Here is a 13,284-nt window from a genome sequence, read left to right on the forward strand (position 1 = left end):
TGTCCTCATGGAATCTTATCAGTAACAACTGTCATCTCCTATGTAGATAGAAGAGGAAGAAGGGTGGAGCTCTGCCTCTAGCTCCTCCCTCTTCCCATTGTCATAGAATCTCATCAGCACCAACTGCCATCTCCTATCTCAGTAATGGGAAAGTCTTCACTGAACACAGATTTACCTCAGAATTGAGAATTTTGATAATGACTGATCAGTTCTGGCAGAGAAAGAAGCAGCTTTCTCCGATAAGATATATTACAAAGTTGCTTATTTTCATGTGTAATATTGATTTATGAAATAAAAATTAGAATAATGGTTACGCTTTAAAAAATGCTCGTTCACAATTATCTTTCAGTTTAACTGCAGCTTTATCCTACGGCTCAGCGAGCCATCGGAATAAGAAATCACATGCTAGCGAGAATACAGCTATTGTGTGTATTATGGCTCCCCGCCGTGTGCTCCTCTGCCTCCATTGTGCGATGCTGTCTTTCTTTTGTGTGCAGTTTGTGCGACTCCTGTGGCTTTGTGCTGTATGTTTGTAATAATATCTTCATGTTGTGTTTTTTCCTGTCCCAGTCTCTATTACAGATGAGTTACTGCCCGAGGGTCTGCCCGTATCCAGCTGTGTGGTCTGTGGGAAGGAGGAGGGGCGGCGTGTGTATGAATGTGTATGAGGGTGCCGTATATAAGCCTCTGCAGGCAGTGTGCTGGTCCAGTACCAGTGCTGGAACTGCGCAGTCAAGATAAGCCAAGTGAGCGCAGGGGCTAGGTGAGTGTGCACAGGGGCCCTAATCACAGGGGGCCCTAATAACATGGGGCCCTAATAACAGGGGGCTGTAATCACAGGGGGTCGTAATCACAGGGGGCCGTAATCACAGGGGTCGTAATCACAGGGGTCGTAATCACAGGGGCCATAATGGGGTCTGCATGAGGCTGAGGCTAGTCTGCAGTAAGACATGGATGTTCTTTCTCTAATCTACCTACACTTCTCTATCTGGTTATCACTTGTCATTACAGAAATGAATGCTGCTTACTATAAACATGCACTTTCCAAGCACTAGATGTAAATATCTAAATGTTAAAATAGATAAATACTGATATTGAACTAAAAGGAGTCTGTAAATGTAAGAAAGTAAGAGCAAACCTACAAGATGTCTTCATAACGAGCAGGTTCCAATGATCAGTGCACCTAGATGAGGGATTGCATCTGCCTGTGGGGTTACGGTATATACATGCATGGGATGTGTACATAGATTCCTTTGATATATCGCACATAAATTGTTAACACATTAGTGCAATATATATACAGTGTTAAATTAGCTTTATCTGTTTAAATACCCCTTTCAACCTCAACAAAGCCCTCTTTATTCCCAAATTACTTTGAGGTCACCCATACAACGTTCCCGAGATTGAGAAGTTACATATTATGCATTAGTAAGGATTGTGGAACTATCTGACATGGTACTATACATTGATCTGTCTTGGACTTACCCCAGGATTAGCTATGCACCAGCTCTGTATTCTTTAATGATAATGCATTGTCAATGAGGACATAAATAATGCTCCATCATCCGAGCGCTGGGCAGGTAATCACTTTCTCCATAAATTAAGCCATAAATTAAGCTCCATCAACCGAGCGCTGGGCAGTTTAACCACTTTCTCCATAAATAAAGCTCCATCATCCGAGCGCTGGGCAGGTAATCACTTTCTCCATAAATAAAGCTCCATCATCCGAGCGCTGGGCAGTTTAACCACTTTCTCCATAAATAAAGCTCCATCATCCGAGCGCTGGGCAGGTAATCACTTTCTCCATAAATAAAGCTCCATCATCCTAGCGCTGGGCAGGTAATAACTTTTTACATAAATAAAGCTCCATCATCTGAGCGCTGGGCAGATAATAACTTTCTCCATAAATAAAGCTCCATCATCCGAGCGCTAGGCAGGTAATCACATTCTACAGAAATAAAGCTCCATCATCCGAGTGCTGGGCGGGTAATAACTTTCTCTATAAATAATGCTCCATCATCCGAGCGCTGGGCAGGTAATCACTTTCTTCATAATTAAAGCTCCATCATCCGAGCGCTGGGCAGGTAATCACTTTCTACATAAATAAAGCTCCATCATCCGAGTGCTGGGCAGGTAATCGCTTTCTATCTACTTTGTGGACAGTGGGATCCTGGATATGATTAATCATTAATGAAGGATAGGCTTGTGCATACCGAGGGGATCTAATTATTCCCCTTTATCCCAGCATATATGCATTGTTGATTTGATGATCTATTCTGACAATATTGGAGTTGGGAAGGAATTGTAGCTCTAAGGCTATGTTCACACTTTGTATTTGACATTCCATTCCTTTGTTCTTTTTTTATGAACGGCATCTGTCAGTTTTAAAAATGTATGAAAAAATTCTGCATACGTTTTTTCTTCAGTTCTAAAAAACTACGTAACTTAACGGAACCCAGACAAACCCCATAATAATCATTGGGGCTTTTCTGCTTCTTATTTTTCCAATTTATGTAATAAATCGGTTTAGAAGTGTGAACATAGCCTAAGATGAGAAATACTGCCTTGTGTCTTATGAGGCATATTTGGATCAGCATTGAAATAGAATGGGCTAACCTTGATGAATTTATATCTTTTATTTCTTAAAGGTAACTTGCCACCGTTTTTTTGGTATATAAGCTGCGGCCACCACCAGTGGGCTCTTATATACAGCATTCTAACATACTGTATATAAGAGCCCAGGCCACTGTGAGAACATAAAAAACACTTTATAATAATTACCTAATGGTCACGCTGCGGTGGATTTGAGTCAGATGGGCGTCTCCATTCTCCGGTGCCAGTGCCGCCTCTTTCGGCCATCCTCGTCCTCCTTCTTCTGTAGCCGGGGTGCATGACGCGTCTACATCATCCAAACTCACCGGCACATTGAGGTCCTGCCCAGGCGCTCTTTGATCTGCCCTGAGCAGGGCAGATCAAAGTATTGTAGTGTGCCTGTGCGGGATCGGCCAGTGTGTATGACATAGACGCGTCATGCACGCAGGAATCAGAAGGAGGATGAAGATGGCTGAAACAGGAGGTGCCGGCACTGGACAACGGAGACGCCCATATGGCCCAACTCCACTGTAGCGCGACCATTAGGTAATTATTATAAAGTGTTTTTTATGTTCTACACAGCGGCCTGGGCTCTTATATACAGCATGTTAGAATGCTATATATAAGAGCCCACTGGTGGTGGCCACAGCTTATAGGCCCCAAATCTGGTGACAGGTTCCCTTTAAACCTTGATGTGACTTTAGGTACATCTTTTTCATGCAGCCACACTCTCGTAACACTTTTTTCCTTAGGTATTTGGTAAATTATGTATATTACTTTTAGTAGTACAAGCTTTGCAAAGAATAGCTGTAAGACATGATATGGCCCAACTCCACTGCAGTGCGACTATTAGGTAATTATTATAAAGTGTTTTTTATGCTCTACACAGCGGCCTGGGCTCTTATATACAGCATATTAGAACGCTGTATATAAGAGCCCACTGGTGGTGGCCACAGCTTATAGGCCCCAAAACTGGTGACTGGTTCCCTTTAAACCTTTATGTGATTTTTTCACTTTTTTCCTTAGGTATTTGGTAAATTATGTATATTACTTTTAGTAGTACAAGCTTTGCAAAGAATAGTTGAAAGACATGATATGGCAGATGTATAATTCCTTCATGGACATAGAGGAAATTCTTCACACAGTGCACACTATACCAGAAAGGAGTAGTAGTTTCAAATAAATAAGATACAAGATTGAACATACCTTGTGATTGCTAGACATGATTTGTGCTTTTCTAGGAATCCCAGTTCAGCATTCCAGACCAGTATCTGTTACTAGATGGTGACTGTGGAATAGTAGTACCGGGGAATGGGGAATGGTCAGCATTGTTAACCAGTACCATAGTAATGTAATTACTTTCCTGTAGAGCTGCGGCCACATTGCCATTCAAATTCACACTATATATGTAAGTGTTAAAGTGTAAATGAAACTTGTGTCATAGGCAGCCATGTGCTTTCAGGTCTTGCAATAGGAGAATGCTTGCCTTAGGCTTGTAATTCCAGAAAGCATCTGTAGATTCCATAAATTGTCAAAAGTCTTACAATTTTTTTAAAATTCCATTTTGCAAGTATTTGTACAATGCACTAATGCTGTTTTTTGTGTGGTGATGACTCCCATTCTTGGGGTGACCTTCTATAATAAGGACATGTGTTATCTTCTTGTTGACCTATAGTCTGTATCGCTTTAAAATGAATAAAATGGACATTAGTTTCAGAAGTCAGGGGGTGGGTAAAACGGCTATTTTATCCTCAAAGGACTTGTGCGTACGTTGCTTTTTTCCAAGCTTTTTTCCTTTCTTCTTTTAATCAATAAAAGCAGGGAAAAAGCATCCCAACAAAGTCTGAGAATCCTGACTTGCTGTGCACACGCTGCTTCTTTTTTCCTTGCACTTTTTGTTGCGGAATTAAGAAGCAGCATGTCAGTTGTTTCTGCGATTCTTCCTGCTTTTTTCACCAATTGACTCCAATGGAGTCAGTGAGAAATGCCAGAAAAAATGCATGTCTAATGCTCTTCTTGCTTTTTTTGTGCGTTTCTTTGTGTTTTTTTTTACATCACTGGGGTTCCCTGCAGCCATTTCCTCATGTTGCGGTCTTTACCACGGAACCTTGCGGCAGGGAAGTCCGGTGATGTCACAAGGTGAATCGAGTGCAGGTGGATCACCGGGGTTTCCTGCAAATCCGCCAGTATGAACTCAGTTCACCTTGTTACGTCACCGGGGTTCCCAGGACCTAGCATCACAGTCTTTATCGCAGGACTTTTCTGCAGAGAACTCCAGTGACGTAGGTGCCCTGGTCTGTGAGGTGATTCGTACCTCAGTAACCCGGGATCATCATGGTGATGACCAAGGGTTACCATTGCAGTGATCGGGTCACATAACATGGACCCGATCACCAGGGAGATGTAAACGATTCCTCTCCTTGTCTCCTGAATGCTGTAATAGCATGATGGCAGCATTCAGGGAGTTAAACTCCCGGGAGCAGCGCGGGCATAGCTCCGGGCAGTGAGACCCGGGTCCCGGCTGTAAGATAAGCCGGTGACCCGGCAGCAACTGCGGGGGTACAGCGCATGAAAAACGCACAAAATCAAACATGGAAAAAAGAATGTGAAAAAACACGCAAACGCAATAAAAAAATGCACATTTTTTCAGCTGCTCTTTTCCTACCAAAACATGCATTTCTATGTGCAGATTTTCTGCACATAAAAACACAACATGGGCACATAGCCTTAAGCCTGCTTTACACCAGGCAATCTATCGGGCGATAGATCGTCGGGGTCACGGTTTTTGTGATGCACATCCGGCATCGCTGGCGATGCCGGCCTGTGTGACACCTCCTAGCGACGCAGTATCGCTCACAAATCGTGAGTCGGGTACTGCTCGTTAGGTTCCATAATATCGGTTACTTTAGTCGCCCATCGTTTCCGTGGTAGCACACGTCGCTCCGTGTGACACCACGGGAACGATGAGCAGCTCACCTGCCTCCCGCGGCCGCCGCCGGCTCTATGTGGAAGGAAGGAGGTGGGCGGGATGTTTACATCCTGCTCATCTCCGCCCCTCCGCTCTGATTGGCCGGCGGCCGTGTGACGTCACTGTGACGCCGAACGTCCCTCCCACTCCAGGAAGTGGACGTTCGCCGCCCACAGCGAGGTCGCACGAGAGGTAAGTATGTGTGACGGGGTTTAGTAACTTTGTGCGACACGGGCAGCGATTTGCCCGTGACGCAAAAAGGACGGGGGCGGGTACGATCGATTGTGAAATCGCACAATCGGTCGTACCGTGTAAAGCAGGCTTTACACTTCCGACAACAGTATTACACTCATATGACGTGTATTCACATTAGAACCTGCTTTGTGGCAGTGCAAATGGAATATGAAGTTCAAAATTGAGTTTTAAGAAGGCAAATATTAAGCCTGATATGGCATGGTTTATGCCAATGACGGGCTTACTGTTAAGCAAAGCCTGTGACAGATTGGCAGGGGTTTAAGAGGATGTGGAAAATTGTAGCACATGAGGTGAGATTTAGGTCAGTCATGAAACATCTGCTCCTCTGCTCCCCGTCTATTCTGATTTTATACGTGAACTTCATAATTGAAGGCAATCTAACAGCTAATTAATGCTGCATGAACAAGATTGAATTACAGTACGACTCCTTCATTTCAGCTACCCATGTTTTACTCTGGAATGTTGTAGAGTTTCACAGAAAACAGTATCCATTTAAAAACCAGCCAGGTAGATGCGATGCGACTAGCATGACTAGTCCAAGAGGTAGATCTTCAGTGGCTTCTCCCCGCCCATCTTCCCTTGACTGATAGATTCCTCCTCCTTATATGTGTGCATAGGGTGACACAAACGATGCAACTAGGATTACTAGTCCAAGAGACCGGTTCCTGGTGGCTTTTTCCCACCCCACTCTTCTAGACTATGAAATCTCTAACTATCTATGTGTGTATAGTGAGAGGCCAGTCAATCCCAGGAACAAAGCACCTAGGATGACTAGTCCAAGAGACTGGTTCCTAGTGGCTTCTTCCCACCCCTCTCCCCTAGGCTATCAAGTCTCTAACTATGTACAGTATGTTTGTATTCTGAGAGGCCAGTCATTCCTCATAACAAAGCAGCTAGGATGACTAGTCCAAGAGACTGTTTCCTGGTAACTTCTTCCCACCCCTCTCTCCTAGACTATCAAGTCTCTAACTATGTATGTGTGTATAGTTAGAGGCCATTCAGTCCCTGAAACAAAGCAGCTAGGATGACTAGTCCAAGAGACTGGTTCCTTGTGGCTTTTTCCCAACCCACTCTCCTAGACTATGAAATCTCTAACTATGTATGTGTGTATAATGAGAGGCCAGTCAATCCCAGGAAAAAGCAGCTAAGATGACTAGTCCAAGAGACTGGTTCCTAGTGGCTTCTACCCACCCCTCTCCCCTAGGCTATCAAGTCTCTATGTAAAGTATGTGTGTATAGTTAGAGGCCAGTCAATCCCCGGTACAAAGCAGCTTATATGACTAGTCCAAGAGACTAGTTCCTTGTGGCTTCTTTCCACCCCTGTCCCCTAGACTATCAAATCTCTAACTATGTATGTGTGTATAGTGAGAGGCCAGTCAGTCCCCGAACCAAGGCAGCTAAGATGACTAGTCCAAGAGACTGGTTCCTAATAACTTCTTCCCACCCGTCTCCCCTAGACTATCAAGTCTCTAACTATGTATGTGTGTATAGTGAGAGGCCAATCAGTCCCTGAACCAAGGCAGCTAAGATGACTAGTCCAAGAGACTGGTTCCTAATAACTTCTTCCCACCCGTCTCCCCTAGACTATCAAGTCTCTAACTATGTATGTGTGTATAGTGAGAGGCCAGTCAGTCCCTGAACCAAGGTAGCTAGGATGACTAGTCTAAGAGACTGGTTCCTAATAACTTCTTTCCACCCCTCTCTCCTAGACTATCAAGTCTCTAACTATGTATTTGTGTATAGTGAGAGCCCAGTCAGTCCTCGGAAGAAAGCAGCTAGTATGACTAGACCAAGAGGCAGATCCCTGGTGACTTCTCGCTGTCCCGCCGCTCCCCTGTACAAACAAGTTTCTCCCTTTGGGCTTGTTCACACAATTGTATAAAAAATCATTAGGACTTTCATACAGAAATGTGGGACGATTTAGTTCACACTTTTCATCCATGTGCAGTCAGTCTGCAATTTCTGTGACACACATATTTGGAGAGGGAAAAAAATTGTTCATCTGCACTGCCACATTGATAACCCTGGCCCGAATACTGTTCATTTTTACGGACAGCACTCGGACCAAAACAACAATCGTGTGAATGAGCCCTTTGTGAGTGTATAGAAAGAGACCTGTCAGTCCTGGGAATGATGGGACTAAGAGGACTAGTCCAAGAAGAAAGTCCAAGGTGGCTTGTCTCTGCCCAACATAGGGAGATACATTTTAGTCAAGAGAAGCATGACAAGAAGAAGCCACTGAGGAATGGTCTCTTGGACCAGTCATCCTAGTTGCATGGTCCACAGCCGAATTTTAAAAATATTTTTTTTCTGAAACCACTCAGCTGAAATATCGGAGCTGGACGATGCATCATCTATCAGGTTTCCTATAATTCTATTGTGTAATTGTAATGGTAGATTGTGATTTATCAATAAGAACTGTGTAGCTACTTTATAAATGCGTCTAATACTTTAATACTAATTAAACTTTAAATATGCAGAAATTCACTAGAAGATATATATATTCATAATTTTCTTTTTTTATATTTTTTAATTAAGTTAAAAGCTGGTAAAAGTGTAAGAACCATACACTATCTACTCAGTTAGAGACCTTGTATCACTGTCTAAGCGCACTGGCAGCTCATCAGAGAACATGTCCTTTATCCCAAGGCCCAGGACTTAAGCCAAAGTCTGAGTCTTTGTCTTTACTGTTTTGACTCCAGAAACAACAAAAAAAAACATTCAGTTCCTTAGAAAGATAATGTCATTCCTTGTGAACAACAAAACATATTTTTCAGGCCTTTTCCGGATAAAAAACATACATGATGCAAAAATATTTATATCCCCAAATTGTTTGTTACTTTGCTTTTTTTTCTTATAGCTGGGTATTTTATAACCTTTGCGTTTCCCTTTTATTTTGCTCTCGAAGCAACTTTTCAAAGATGCAATAGTCATTTCTTATCATAACCTTAAAGGTCATTGAATCCTATTCAGCGTTTTCCTTTAGGAACATGACTTTAGTAGTAAAACAAATACTAAATAAAGTAAAATAATATAAAATATACAGAATGTCTCTATTACAGCTATTAGAATACAGATATGCAGATATTTAGCCAGTATCTAGCCAGTCAATGGTAAAAAAAAATAAAGTCTACATGTAAATGGCTGAAAAAAATCCCCCAAAATTTAAAATTCAGATTGCCAAACCAATGTCCTGACTTGAACTCAATAAAGAAGCGTTGGCAAGACCTGAACTGAGCAATGAGCATAAAAATACCAATGAGTCTGAATTAGGGGAGTTGTACAGAGCAGAGGAGTGGGCTAAAATTAAGGGATGTGAAAAATTGATGTCAAATTATAGTAAAAACTTTAGTTCATATAACGTATAAATAAAACTAAATAATTATAGGGATAATGCTTTAAAGAAACTGTTCACTACTTTTATGGTGTGTGCCCACGATCAGTGTTTACAGCTGTTTTGATGCAGCGTGTTTCAGTTCTGTCCAAAACGCTGTGTTGTACTGTAAAAGCACAGCGGATGGGATTTCTAGAAATCTCATGCTCACTGTGCGTGTACTGCCCGCAGAGTAAACTGACCTGCAGTGTGGCTTTCTGAGCCGCAAGCATATCAGTTCTTTGCTGCGGAGTCGTAAGCGTTTTCCGCAGGGAGAACACAGCTAGAGACCGCAGCGCCGGAACCCTGATTGTGGGCACAGGTAACTGCGGTCTCCTGCGGGTTCTGATCGTGGGCACATACCCTTACATTGATATTCTATCCATAAGATAGGTCATCAATGTCTGATCGACCAGGGACTGGCAGCAGTCAGCCGGAAATTTTCAGTTCTAGAGCTACCCTGTCAACTGATAGCATCCTCGTCCGGGTACAGCACATCTGCCTCCCATTCAAATCAATAAGAGGTGGATGTGCAGTACCCAGCTGCGGCTGCTATAAGAAGACGGGGCAGCTTCAGAACTGAGCATTTCCAGCTCCATGCTGCCACTGACAACGAGAGCAGCTGATCCGCGGGGATGCCAAGTTTTGGACCCTGGCCAATCAGACATTGATGTCCTATCCTAAGTATAGGCCATCAATGTAAAAGTAGTGGACAACCAAGTCTAAAAATGACCTGTACAGGGCCAGCATATGGGACCCTTTTTTTCAAACTACTACTTTGATGACCGTGAGGTTTTAGCCATTGATGACGTAATTCCTGGCCCTTGTGTGCCAATTCTTCAGTACTTGTAAGACATGGATAGGAATGAGCATAGTCCTTTGCGTGTCATGTATTGTCAGAGATAGTAGAGAGCTTTATTATTTTGTTCTTTTTAAGGTAGATATTGCTTGCTGGACCTCTATGTAATTGCATATCAGTGTACCTGCTACTTTCCTCCAGCGCATGTAGTTGGTAAATGGATTCTACCAAATATATTGGTCTGTATAAATTTACAAATTGCCAAATATTAATAATTTTATAAAGAAAATCTTATGCTCATATTTATTTATTAGACTCTGTTCACATGTCCAGTAATGATTTCCATTTTTTAATTCATTTTGGGATCATAAAAACATAACTACAGGATCCATATATGTGATATGGAATGGAAGTGCTAGAAAATATATAAATATCCTCCATTCACCTTGTTTCCAGCTGCTTTCTACTTTTTTTCAGTAGAATTAAAAAATATAGTCTTCACAACTTTTTTGCACAGTCAACATTGAAGTCTGTTCAAAATGGATCACAATGGATTGTCCTTATTATGATATCCACTAACGGGCCTTTTTTTAGGACTACGAGTGTTAGAAACAGCTCTTGTAAAAATGGCTACAAACTGAACCAATACAGTAACTAAAGTGGACAACAATTTTTTTTTTCTAAAGACAGGTCCATTCTAAAATCAAAAACTGGTTTCCATTTTGTTTGATTTTGCTCCATTTGTAATGAATCCACGTTTTTTTAAATAATGTATCCGATTCAAACAGATGTGATCAAGACATGTGAACAGAACCTTGGGCGCGGTCAGGTTTACTGCAGAACACCACATTTTAGTATGTGGCATTTGTTCACAGTTGTGTTCTAAGTTAAAGCAAAGTCCTAGGAATCTCTATAGACCACTGTAATTGTGGTACTTGCATGAATGCCATGTTCTTCATCCACAGTACTCAGTGCTGAAAACCACAGTAAACCGGGACAGATGGGACTTGAGGACCTGCCATCAGGTTTCCCTGCTCTAACCTGGTTGTTCATCCTCCTAAGAAGTTTTCTAACTGTGTCTACACTTGTAACCCATCATACTTGATAAAAACGACTTTATAGTTGTATGCTGTATGTATTCGGCGCAGTACTGTCCGATAAGTGAGACCAGAACATCTTTGGCACTTCCTGTAATCCTGACAAATAAAGGGGTGGTCCAGTACCTAAAATGTATTTTCTAAATATCTATCCGTATACATTCGCCAGTTTTGTAATTCTTTATTACACTTAAGGGGGCTTTACACGCTACGATATCGTTAATGTTTTGTCGTCGGGGTCAAGTTGTTAGTGACGCACATCCGGCGTCATTAACGATATCGCAGCGTGTGATACTGACCAGCGACCTTAAGCGACCTCAAAAATGGTGAAAATCGTTCACCGTGGAGAGGTCGTCCCAAACTCAAAAATCGGTAAGGGTTGTTTATCCAGGTGGTTCATCGCTCATGCAGCAGCACATATCGCTATGTGTGACAGCGCAGGAGCGAGGAACGTCTCCTTACCTGCCGCCGGCCACAATGCGGAAGGAAGGAGGTGGGCGGGATGTTACGTCCTGCTCATCTCCGCCCCTCCGCTTTGATTGGCCGGCCGCTTAGTGACGTTGCGGTAACGTCGCTGTGATGCCGAACGTCCCTCCCCCTTGAAGGAGGGATTGTTCGGCAGTCACAGCGACGTCGCCGACCAGGTAAGTATGTGTGACGCTGCCGTAGCGATAATGTTCGCTACGGCAGCGATCACAAACAATCGCATGCGCGACGGGGGCGGGTACTTACACGCTCGCTATCGCTACAAATTGCTAGCGATATCGCTACCGTGTAAAGCCCCCTTTACACTTCACTTTTAACTAACCAACTAAACCCTAATTTTTTTTTTTTTTTTTTACTAAAGTTCTTGTGACATTTCATTTGAGAGGAATCTCATTCCCCATAGTGTCCATCGCCTCTTATGGAACAGGAAATCATCAGGGAGTGGTGCTGCGGTAACTTATTAGTTTCTTGCATCGATGCCTTCTGAAGATGTCCTGGATACTAGGTGATGGGCGCCATGGGCAAGATGAGTGCGGTGTTGGCACCCTGCTCTTTTTGTATCACCACTGTTGCTTTTGTGAGGGTGGAGATAAAAGCAGTGAGTGATACGAGCATCGCTCCACAGCTTCTAGCATCGCCCTTAAACGAGTGACACCAGTGCTGCCACCTGAGTGCTGAGATAGAAGCAATGAGAGACACCAGCACCACCTCACAGCTTCTCGCACCACCTTCAAACGAATCATCATCAGGGGGCAGTGCTGGTGTCACTTACTGCATCTAGCACCGCCCCTGATGATGGTTCATTTGAGGGTCCTATACACTGTGGGGCGCCACTCGTTTCTCTCACTGCTTCTATCTCCAGATCTGACGATGTCTTCTTTCACAGAAGCAACAGTGGAGGTGGAGGTGGAGATAGAAGCAAAATGCTGGCGCTGCACTCACATTCCACAGCATCCATCACCAAGGGTCCAGGACATCTTTACAGGGGTCAGCAATGCAAAAAACTAGTAAATAACTGCAGTGCCAGACCTGGTGATGTCATGTTTCAGGAGGGATGATGGACAGTGCGGGGAGTGAGTGCAGCTCCAGTCTCATCCACATCAATCAGAAGCAATTAGAGGGTCACAGCAGGTACTGAGGATGGTCTGAGCCCACCATTGAACTATTCAGTGTTGATTTGCTGGAGACAATAGTGACAATCTGTATTAAAAATAAAATAAATGGTAATCTTGCCATTTTCACATTGGTCACTAGGGCATTTTCCGATTCTAACTTTATTTTATTTCACATGGCTAGACCCCAACCCTATCATCTTGTAATGAATAGTGATGGGTGAATACTAAAATATTCAGGTTTGGATTATTCATCTCGAATATTTCGTATTATTCGTCTAATATTTTCCAGCCGTCCCTACCAGGACTTCTGTCGGGGCTGTAAAAATGTTGAAATGGATGGAACAGTGTTGAAATTAAAGGTAACAACCTGGGGAAGATGCCTGGATGGCCTGCTTGCTTCTGGGAACATTGTTGTCATGATATTAAGCCACTTTGACGGGCGCCCCCCACCTATTTGTGATAATCAGCACAGTTAAAGTAGACAGCCCTAATAATAATGATGTTGCTGAAAACTGTCCTTAAAAGACGGAAAGTATAAGTCTAAAAAAGTTCCAGTGGCCAATGTGAAAATTGCAATATTGTAATTTATTTATTTTTTT

General features: G+C 42.9%; 1 protein-coding gene across 1 annotated transcript in view; it reads left to right on the plus strand.

Annotated features, from left to right (window-relative positions):
• Positions 1–656: 656 nt before the first annotated feature.
• PLTP (phospholipid transfer protein) overlaps positions 657–13,284 on the plus strand; it is a 62,049-nt gene continuing 49,421 nt past the window's right edge. Inside the window, exon 1 of the mRNA XM_075349757.1 lies at positions 657–763. The gene's annotated coding sequence lies outside the window, so the exon portion shown is untranslated. The remainder of the gene's footprint in view (positions 764–13,284) is intronic.

This window comes from Anomaloglossus baeobatrachus, chromosome 5 (assembly GCF_048569485.1).
Source record: "Anomaloglossus baeobatrachus isolate aAnoBae1 chromosome 5, aAnoBae1.hap1, whole genome shotgun sequence".
Taxonomy (NCBI): Eukaryota; Metazoa; Chordata; class Amphibia; order Anura; family Aromobatidae; genus Anomaloglossus; species Anomaloglossus baeobatrachus.